At 37.0% G+C, this 10,532-nt stretch overlaps 1 long non-coding RNA gene across 1 annotated transcript; it reads right to left on the minus strand.

Moving 5' to 3' along the window:
• Nucleotides 1–2,993: 2,993 nt before the first annotated feature.
• On the minus strand, nt 2,994–3,873 carry LOC149204135 (uncharacterized). The gene is made up of 2 exons (XR_016251739.1): nt 3,703–3,873; nt 2,994–3,590 (listed from the first exon to the last, which is right to left on the minus strand). It is a non-coding gene; the product is annotated as an uncharacterized LOC149204135 (long non-coding RNA).
• Nucleotides 3,874–10,532: the final 6,659 nt, after the last annotated feature.

The raw sequence follows: 10,532 nt of genomic DNA on the forward strand, positions 1-10,532 counted from the left end.
AACCAAAGAAAACATGAGGACTAACCTACAACATACCTGGGAGGCTGATGGCAATGATTGCGTAATTTTCAACAGGAGGCCGGGAGACTGACTACCAAAACCGTGCAAAAGGTAGTCTAGACTGTCGGGAGGCTAGTTGACTGCTGGAATTGCACAATGTGAAATCCAGGCTGACTTGCTGGGCGTTGAGATTGTTCAATGCGCAATTTTAGTTAGCAAGGCATGCAGGCCCAAGGATTGCATTGCGCAATTTTGTGGGCTAGCAGAGCACTGCCTCTCAGAATTGTGCAAAGCAAGCCTGGAAGACATTGTTTGGCCAGTTTTGGGCATCTTGTGAGAGGAAGGTAGAACCTTCCCTCTCATAAATGTGCAATGTTGTCCGGGCAAGGCAAGGTCCGGGCCAAGGTTGTTGAGACCCACCGACGGGGGACTGAAAACATATGAAGATCTAAATGCCTGGCAAAAGTGAGTGTAAGTGAGAGTGAATGATCATGCATGCAAACAGAGAATGCAAGGTTCAAAAAATGGGAAAACATGCACGCGTGTTAAACGGGTCGCTGAATCGACGACCCTTAGTGCAAAACAATGTCATGCATGCGATAGAAGTGAGATGGAAGCGAAAACTTAAACCATTCTTGTACAGGCTAACATGCATGAAAATTACAACAAGCGTTCACAAAAATCAAGCAGACAACACTCACATAAGCTAAAACACAAAAGTGACTGAAATGTTGCAAAAGACATGTAAAGCGGACTTAGTCAAAACTAGCTGACCTAAATGTGCCGAAGACTCCTAGATGTGTTGTGGGATGTGAGAGCTCCAAGATCGATGTGAATAATGAGCTTTGTAGCATTGAATAAATAAGTTTGAGGCTCATGATGTGCATGCCACAAATCTAGGAAAAAGAGACACTTGGAGGGCAGTTTCTAAAATGATCATTGCATGTAATCTGTAGCTATTAAATATAGATCCCTAAAATCCAGGGAAGTTTTTTACATGTTTCTTTTTTCTATTTGAGGAAAATAAGCCCATGCATTCAAATCAAGTTTGCTGGGTCTTGGAGGGAACCGATCAACATGAAGGCACATGCAACAGCCTGCACGACTAGGAGAGGGATTTGCATAATTTCTATGTTAAGCTGGGCTGGTTGTCGTTGAGGGATTACGCAATTCCTCGGGTCAACAGGTGAATGCTTCCTAGAATTACACAATTTCTTGGTTGAGCTATAGTGTCATGCCAGATTGCGCAGTTTTCTCTGGGAAGCCTCACTGATTGTTCTGCGCAATTTTGGAGCCCATTAGGCTTCCCTTCAAATTTGCGCAATTTTTGGAGGGAAGGTTGGTTCCCCTCCAGAATTGCGTAATTTTCTGGGGGAGCTGCTCAGCTAGCAATTAGCTGAAGTCTAGAATGACAGCTAATGAAGGGAGTGAAGCAAACTAACATGCACAAGCTGCCAAGCCACTGAAAAATAAACGAAGCCTATGTACTTGACAATGCAAGACATGCTACTAAAGATGGTTAGTAGGGAGGCTTCAAAACGAAGCTAAGTCAAAATTTTGGAGGGTGGTTGTAGCCACTACAACATAAGTGTGATAATTTATTTTGGAAAATGTTCTCACAAGAATGTTGCTTCTTTGTGCAATCCAAAACTAAAATGAAGCGTAACCCAAAAGAGAAAAATTCATATCCTTGTAGTTAGAGGATAAAGTTGACATTTAGGATGCAAATGATCGTGGTGAGGGTATTAGATTCTACTCAAGAAACATTTGCACATACTGGAGGATGTTGAATGGGTGTATTTACCACATTCTACAAATTTATAATCTCATAAGAAGGTAAAAGAAGGATCAATTCTTGGTGAATAATAGGGTCACACACACAATGACCCCATTACTGCTCATTATACTATATGCAATGAGATTTATGGGCTTGATTTATAAAATATTAATAATAGCATCACACACTGGATGACACTACTCATTATACCATATGCAATGAGATTTATGGCCTTGATCTATAAAATATTAATTTGTAAGTGTGATAATTTATTTTGGAAAACGTTCTAATGAGAATGTTGCTTCTTTGTGCAATCCCTTACTAAAATGAACCATAACCCAAAAGAAAAACGTTCATCTCCTTCTAGTTAGAGGATAAAGTTGATATTTGGGATGCAAATGATGGTGGTGAGGGTAGATGTGGGCTTTGAGTGACAAATGAGACTAGTGGGCATCAGATGTGAAGTGAAGTGAACACTCTAGCATGTTGTATTACTGAAGGTGTTTGCTTAGTTGAGAATATTCCTAGTGAATATGTAGTTTGCTATGGTGCAAAGCAAGCAATGTCACAACATTAAATATGCAAAAGAAAATCCAGTATTTTGAACCGGCAAAGGCTTCAAATTGATTGATCAATTTTCCCTATGTAGTATTTTGAACCGAGGGGAGCCTCAAATCCATTGAAAGAGAGTCTCAAATTGATTGATCAATTGAAAATTAGCCATGTTTCATCAATTAGTTTTTAATAAATTAAAAAATGTGAAAAATCATTCAAATAATGTCTATATTGTTTGTGGTATCATGAAAAAGAATATTTTTAAATTATCAAATCTTAGCTATTCATAATTTAAAATTTTGAATATCTTTGTAAAAATACCTCATTCTAATATAAACAAGACCTTCTTAAAAATATATAACTTCATCATATTATATTATATTATATTATATTATATTATATATATATATATATATATATAAACAACATATAATATATATAATCATTTCTTTTCTTTTTAAATAAAAACATTTTTAAATCATCCATAATTATTTATTAAATCATTTAGATCCAATAATCCATATACACTGTAAATATATCCAAATTGATCAGTGAAGATATTATAAAAATAATTCATATACACTAAAAATAAAAATATTATAAAAATAATTATGCCTTTGCCTTAAAGTGGTATTCTTATTATAAATATGATACTACAGTCAACATTGTAATAATATCCTTATTGTAGATATGATACTGCATCGAATTCGGTACGATAAACAGGGATGGATATTGTAATAATATCCTTATTGTAGATACGATATTGAATCGAATTCGGTACGATAAGCAGGGATGGATTTTATGTTGTCATCAGGGGCAGAATATAATGTTGTAATTAGCACCAGAAGCGCAAGCGTGGGTTTTAGTGTCATCAGTGGGATATAGGTAGGCATCTGGGCACTTGTCCATTTTGCATGTGGGTGCGATGCAGCTACCGTCGGAGGGTGTTAGGGAGAGAGGGACATTGAAACCATCAATTACAGAGAGGTCATAGAAATCTTGATTGTTGCCCCCATTGAGAGTATATTCAACCAGCGTTGTAGGAGACTCTCCCGAGAGTGTACAGCTGAGCACGCCGCCGCAGTCACCAGTGCTGCAGCTTCCTTTACCCCCAAAATCTGCCTGAGCTTGTTCCTGCGGGCACGTTAACACTCCATGATTGCCCCTGCCCCAGCGCTTGACCGCCACCTACGGGAATTCCTGCGGCCCACAGTGTATGAACAGTGGTTCTGGATCGCAAACGTCGCACCCATAGCTCCTGTACTTGCCAAAACAAACAAATATTTATTTATGATATATACTCAACGAAACAAACAAATATGACCATTTATTTACGTGCATAAAATACAGTCGAGGGATTACTACCTTACCTTGAACATAAAGACTAAATATTATTGCTAGTGTTGCTGTAACATAAACCGAAACTGATAATGTTCTTGCCCCCATTGCAACGGCCACCAGCAAGTTAAACACAACTAACAAAACAGCGGAATACAAGGAATTGCAGTTGAGCTTATTTCCTGCTTGTATACCACAGGTGAGACTCTATATATAGGCCAGGGTAGCCAGCCAAAACTTGGTCTTTGGTAGCGTATACCGCACGAAATTCATATGAAGTTGTAGATGTTTAGCACATTACACGAATATTTCCAGGAATATCTCCGCAAATTCCAGAAATATTTGCGAATACGATTAAACAATTGATTCTTCTTTTTTATCAAAATCCAAAATATTTTTAAAATCTAGTGAAATTAAAATTAACACATCCCAAAAGTTTCAGTGTCATCCTCAAACTGGCGATCACGACCTTTGACCCCCACTTCCTTTGTGAAACAATCAATTTAATTCCTGTTTCCATCTTCTGTCTTCCTCGAACAGATCAAACAGTAAATTTCTTGGTCGGCCACCTGCAAAACAAATCGAATCAAATCCATATTCACGTAACATAACACGTTTATTCCCACTGATTGATCTTTTTCTCTAATTAGGTTATATTTTAAGCGGAGGTTAAATTTGATGTTAAATGAAATGATGTTATCATTAAGATGGTGCAAAGTAAAATTTGATTAACTTTAAATAATTCATAAAACAATTTTAACTCTATGGTGCCCTTTTATCTAATCGAGAGGCTCAATCAATTGCAATCATCATCCTTTCATACGGAAATCTCTGACCGTGACATGATATTTCTCGAATGGAGTGGTGCTAAGTCATACTTGGTTGATGACAAAAATTGAAGAGAAGACCGTGACATGATATTTCTCGAATGGGGTGGTGGTAAGTCATACTGGGTTGAAGAGAATAAAATGTGGAGTAGAAGACTTGTGTTTTTTATTATAAATCACTTAAATAAGATTATATTGGAAACATCAATCGTGAATAACTGGAGTCAAGCTCGACTTAACTGGACTTAACTGAAATTAAATTGGGACACTTGGAGGGACGGTTTTGACACGATTTAACTGAAACTAAACTGGGACACTTGGAGGGACGGTTTTGACACCTAACAGGGGGTTGCAATTAGATTCTCCAACACTCCCCCTTAATTACAACCACATAAAAAATTCAATTAAGAAACCTGTTGGTCTTTGTCTAAGCTAGATTTACAATTTAAAAATTGACTTCAACTTTTCTTTTTCTTTTTCCAGATCCTATAGCCTCTAAGTTGCTTCAGCATGTCCTTCTTGTTGTAAGATTCAAATTTCATTTTCTTCAGTTGTTGTTGCAGGTCTTCCATTCTTTCAAGCTGTCTAAGCATATCTTGAACTTCTTCAAAAAACAAGTTATATATGGGCTACTGCCACATATTATCTTTTGTAGTGCACTTTTCATCTTCAATCTGCTGCAACATTAGACCATAATATAATTTCATCTCTTCAGGACTCCAATACTTGAAAATTTCATTAATTTTTTCTTCATCGATGTTGTCTTCAACATTCATTTTTGCATCTTCTATGTAGACTTCATCAAGGCATGGTGTTGCAAGCCATGTTTCAAGAAAATTTAACTCTTTTTCATAGTCATTCTGTGTACCCGCACACTCGAAATCAACATTAGAATTGAAAATATTTGGAGAACCACATTGGTTCTTTTCCTTCTGCTCTGCAATGAGAGCTTTTTCCTGTCGCACTTCTTTATGAGTTGTTGCTTTTGCATGTGTTTCTATTTTCTCTTTCTAAGCTTCCTTCTTTGCTTTTGTTTCTAGCTTTGTGTCTGTCTTTTTTACTTTTGTACTAACCTGTGTCGCTGATGTTGTCTTCATGTGTCTCAAAAAATAACATCATGTCAATATGATGTTTTTGCAGCATCATGTGGAACCATTCACCATTAGCCAACGATTCTTCATCAAATTTTACATCAACAATATTATTTGCTGGATTCACCATAACATTGACTGCTTCAATGACAGTTTCATTGTCCCGAGCAAGCTCTGTTGCTGGAATCACCAAATTTTCATCAACAAGCTCTGTTGCTCGATTCACCAAACTTTCATCAGCAAGCTCTGTTGTTGGAATCATCATATTATCATCATTAGAAATATTAATGCTGCACCTTGCACCAAAACACCTCTCAAGAGTATTCCAAGCCTCCTTGGTTGTCTTGGCTTTTGAAATCAGGGGTAGAATGCTGTCATCGACAGATTCTTTTATGCATTTCAATGCAAAGGCATCCTTTTGCTTCTTCACTTCTAGATCTAAAAAGATCTCAAACATATTCTGTTGTTACTTTGACCTTCTGAGCCTCTTGGATTTTTCCATTTGTTGAGTGTTTACTGACTACAACTCAACAAGAAAAATAAATTGTAGACATTGCATTTAATTGCAATAAAAATACCATGACAAAAATTGAAGAGAACAAAATGTGGAGTAGAATACTTGCTCTTCTCGGTATTATAAATCACTTAAATAAGATTACATTGGAAACACCAATCATAAATGACTGGAGTCAAACTCGACTTAACTGAAACTAAACTGGGACACATGGAGGGACTGTTTTGACACCTAACAGGTGGTTGGAATTAGATGCTCCAATAGTTGAAAGACCTAGAATTTTCAGAGCTAGTGTGCGAATCATGGATGCATCCTTTATATTTTGACCTCGATAATTAGATGGAAAAGGTAAGTTATAAACTAAAAAGATTAAAAAAGGTTGTCAGATCTTGCATCAGCCAGCATAGAAAAGGACATGCAGAAGGAAGGAACTATTATCACACAGGAAATTAAGGATGTAACGGACCATTTGGATCAAAAGTTCTTTTACAAATAGTCTGGTCCGTGGATTTTTGGTGTTTTCAATTGATTTTCAAGTAGTTACACTGGTTTTCTAAGAAGGAAATATTCAATCTTATGGAAAAGAAGAATGAAATATTGAAAAATCAATAAGATGAATGGAGGTTCAAAAGTAGAATGTGTTAGATTTGTGAAGGTGACAAGAACACCCGTTTCTTCCACAGGGTGGCCTCCAAAAGAGTAGTGCAAACTCCACAAGGTGGCCTCCAAAAGCAAGAGTGCAAACTCCATATGGTACATTACAGACAGAGACAATAAGATTCTCTCATCACACCATGAAATTCGGAAAAAAGTTAATTTTTTCATGTCCCAATAGAAGGCATCAGGAGGAAACAAATATAGTTGATCAAATGGATATGGCTAAATCTAGTTGATCAAATGGAGAAGACTAATGTGTTCCTGCAGATGGTAAATGAAGAAGAGTTGGAGATGATGGATAGGCCAATTTCTTTGGAAGAATTACAAGCGACATTAAAAGACTTAGCGAAAGATAAAAGCCTTGGTCTGGATGGATGCCCACTGCAATTATTCTTGTTTTTTTTAACATCATTGGCTCATATCTAGTGGAGATGGTGGAGGAGTCTCGCATTTAGGGATATATAAAAAATGCCATCAATTCTACTTTCTCATAAGTATACCCAAAAAATACAATTTCTGCAATTTTTCTCATTACAAACCAATTTCTTTATGTAACTTTGTCTACGAGATGATTTATAAATTAATTAAAAATAGAGTTAATAGGATCATATCACACCACATTACTCTAGAGAAATTTGAGTTTCTTTGTGGCCAATGGATACAAGATGCAGTGGAAATCACTCAAGAAATCATTCACTCCATTAAATCTAGCAATCTGAATGCATATTTGATGAAAATAGACCTCACAAAAGCTTATGACCATGTTGAATGGGATTTTATGGGACTCGTCCTACATAGAATACACTTTGTGTGCAAACATGTTAACTGGATTATGGCATGTGTCACATCAGTGAATACGACAATGCTAATTAATGGTCAATTGACTCATTTTTTTAAGATATGCAGGGGTTTGAGCCAAGGGTGAGAACTTTCTCCCCTCCTCTTCATTCTCGCTATAGATGCACTTGGTAGGATTTTGAGGCAAGAAAGGGACAAGGGCATTATGAAAGGGGTAAGGGTATCAAGAGACATTTCAATGACCCACTCAAATTACCTGAATGGCAATGCATACACACCATATTATCCAAATTCAATAATGCTTAGGGTGGATGAGGGGGAGATTCTTCAGATTGTGACACATTTTAGTGTTACAATTAGGACTTTGGTGGGTGTTTTTAAGTACTTTGGTTTTAATTTGAAACCTATAAAATACAAGTTAGGGGATTCAAAGTGGCTGGCAGATAAAATATAAAAGAAGATTACACATTGGGATCACAAATGGCTTACACTGGGTATTCAGCTCATAATGGTTAGAGAAATTATCCAAGGAATTTTGGTTTACTCAATGCATTTGTATCATCTCCCAATGCTATTCATTAAAATGGTCAACGTTATCATCTCTAATTTCCTTTGGAATTGGGTCTGCATAAAAAAGAGATATCACTTGTCTCCTTTGGTGACATTATCCAAACCAATATCCATAAGTGGATGGGGCATTAGAGATACCAATTTTTTTAACCATAACCCCCTTATCAAGAGTCTTTGGAGGGTGTTATGTGGATCTGGAGGATGGCAAGCTATCATACATGATAAATACCAACAACATTTTAATTTGGAAGAATAGGCATCCTTATGAAAAATAACACCTCCTATATTTGGCGAAGCTTCATGAAAGTCAGGTTATAGTTTTGTGGTAATATTTTCTGGTAAATGGGCAGAAGAGACAAGGTCTTCATTTCCCAAGGACTAACTGGAGGTCATAATCTTCTTGGTTACGTCATCTCGTGGCTCAACGAGTGAGATATTTATACTTTAGCACATATTGGGAAGGAACGGAACTCTCCTTTTTCGTTTTGCACATGTTCCTATTCACTGGATTGGGGTATTGCACATGAATTTTTGGCTCAATGAGATACATATTGTCTACATCTAATTAATCATAGGATTTACCTCACAGATAAGCCTGATAAGTTCGCATGAGAAGATTGGGTTTCAAATGGTGACATCTTTGTCAAAGATTCCTACTCACTCATCACTTCTCCTTTTCATGTTGAGACTCATGCTAGGTTGTTGGCTCCCATTTGGAAGTCGGAGGTTCCTTTAAAAATCAAATGTCTTACATGGTCGGTCACCCACAATCAAATAGTCAACTGGAATAACCTCATAAAGCGAGGTTTACAACATCATAAAGAGAGGTTTTCAGGGTCTAAGCTAGTGTCCTCTTTGTGGATTGGCCTCGGAGGAGGTTAGGCACCTCTTTCTTCTCTTCCCTTTTGCAAATGTTGTTTGGGCATTGATCACAAATTCCCTTGAAGTAGATATAGAGGTGGATATGTCTTCTATTGTAGCATGGTTGACAAACTAGAGCTCTAGTCCAAACGAAGTATGAGCTCTAGCACTATGCCTTGTATGGCGTATATGGGTTGCAGGAATAACTATAGCTTTGAAAATATGTCCCCTACATTCATTCCACTAGTGTCAAAATCTTGGACTATTTTCAGGAGGTTGTTCCTTGGAATCCCAAAGCTCATAGTCAAGTCGCCTCTCTAATGGAGGCTGATTTCTCCTCTCGTGTTGGATTTTTATATGGTGCATCCTCATGGGGTGAGTTTGGTTGTGGGGCTTACATTGTAATCGATAAATCCAAGGCATGTGAATTCTTTTGGTTAGGGTGCTCTTGCTCCAACTATAGAGCATAGGTGTTATCCCTTTGCGGAGTGTTGAAGTTCGCATCTTAGCTTGGCATCGAGGATATTTAGATCGTCGCGGTTTCCAAATATGTCATATAATGGGTATAGGGTACATCATCATTGAATATTCTTTCATTATTCCAATGGTTTTAATAGATTTTGCTTCTAACAAATTCATTCTCCCATATATCATTTTCCCATATACATCAAGAACAAAACATCGTGGTTGTCCAACTTTCAAAGTGCGATGTTTCATCGGCATCGGGATTCCTTCATTACAGCTTCTTTGTCAACATTGTGATCCATGCATCAAGTTTCTTCTCTATCTTTTGATAATTTCTATGTTTTTTTCCTTTCTTCTTTCATTGCCGAGGTGTGTCTTCCTTTTTGCTAGATTTGGGTCATTTTGGCTGTTGTTTTCACTTTCTATTTGGTTTCCACAGTGGTTGTAATCTATGTTACTACTGGCGTTATGTATTGGTTCTTGTTTTGATACATTTTGGGCCTTCACTTTTGTAGTGGAATGGGTTCTGCATTTATTTTTTGGTCTATTTGGTTCTTTAACCCGTGGTTCATGTTCTCTTGACTATGTCTCGAATTTTATATTAATGAAAGTGGTTACATTTATAAATAAAAATATAATCATTCAAATATTAATCAAGACTGTATCAAGTACATTCTAGATGGTTGGTATAAAGTCTGCAGTTATCAGGAGTGGGTGAGTGTTGGTGAAAAATAAATGACAATCGACAGATTCACTATTGAATTTACTGCTCAACTAGTTTATAAATTATAACATCTAGTAATGAAATAATCACTTTGTGAGTGTTCAAGTTCTAACATGGTATCGGAGCCAATGTGGCTTAAAGAGTTGTGTTTGGCCATAGTCGTGATAACTCCGTGGTTGTGAAGGGCAAGTGGAGTTTTCCCTGTTGTTGGAGTTGTTGGAGATCATTGTTTAAGACCTGTGTGGAGAGCCCGCTGTGTAGAAAGCGTGAGCTTTGAGGTAGATGGTGTGGTGGGAAAGAAGCATAAAATCTTGCTTGATTAGCTATTAGAAGTTAAGCTCAAGTGAACCGATCA

This window comes from Pinus tabuliformis, chromosome 1_2, assembly GCF_031772625.1.
Source record: "Pinus tabuliformis cultivar Carrire ecotype Pingquan chromosome 1_2, CPIR1, whole genome shotgun sequence".
Taxonomy (NCBI): domain Eukaryota; kingdom Viridiplantae; phylum Streptophyta; class Pinopsida; order Pinales; family Pinaceae; genus Pinus; species Pinus tabuliformis.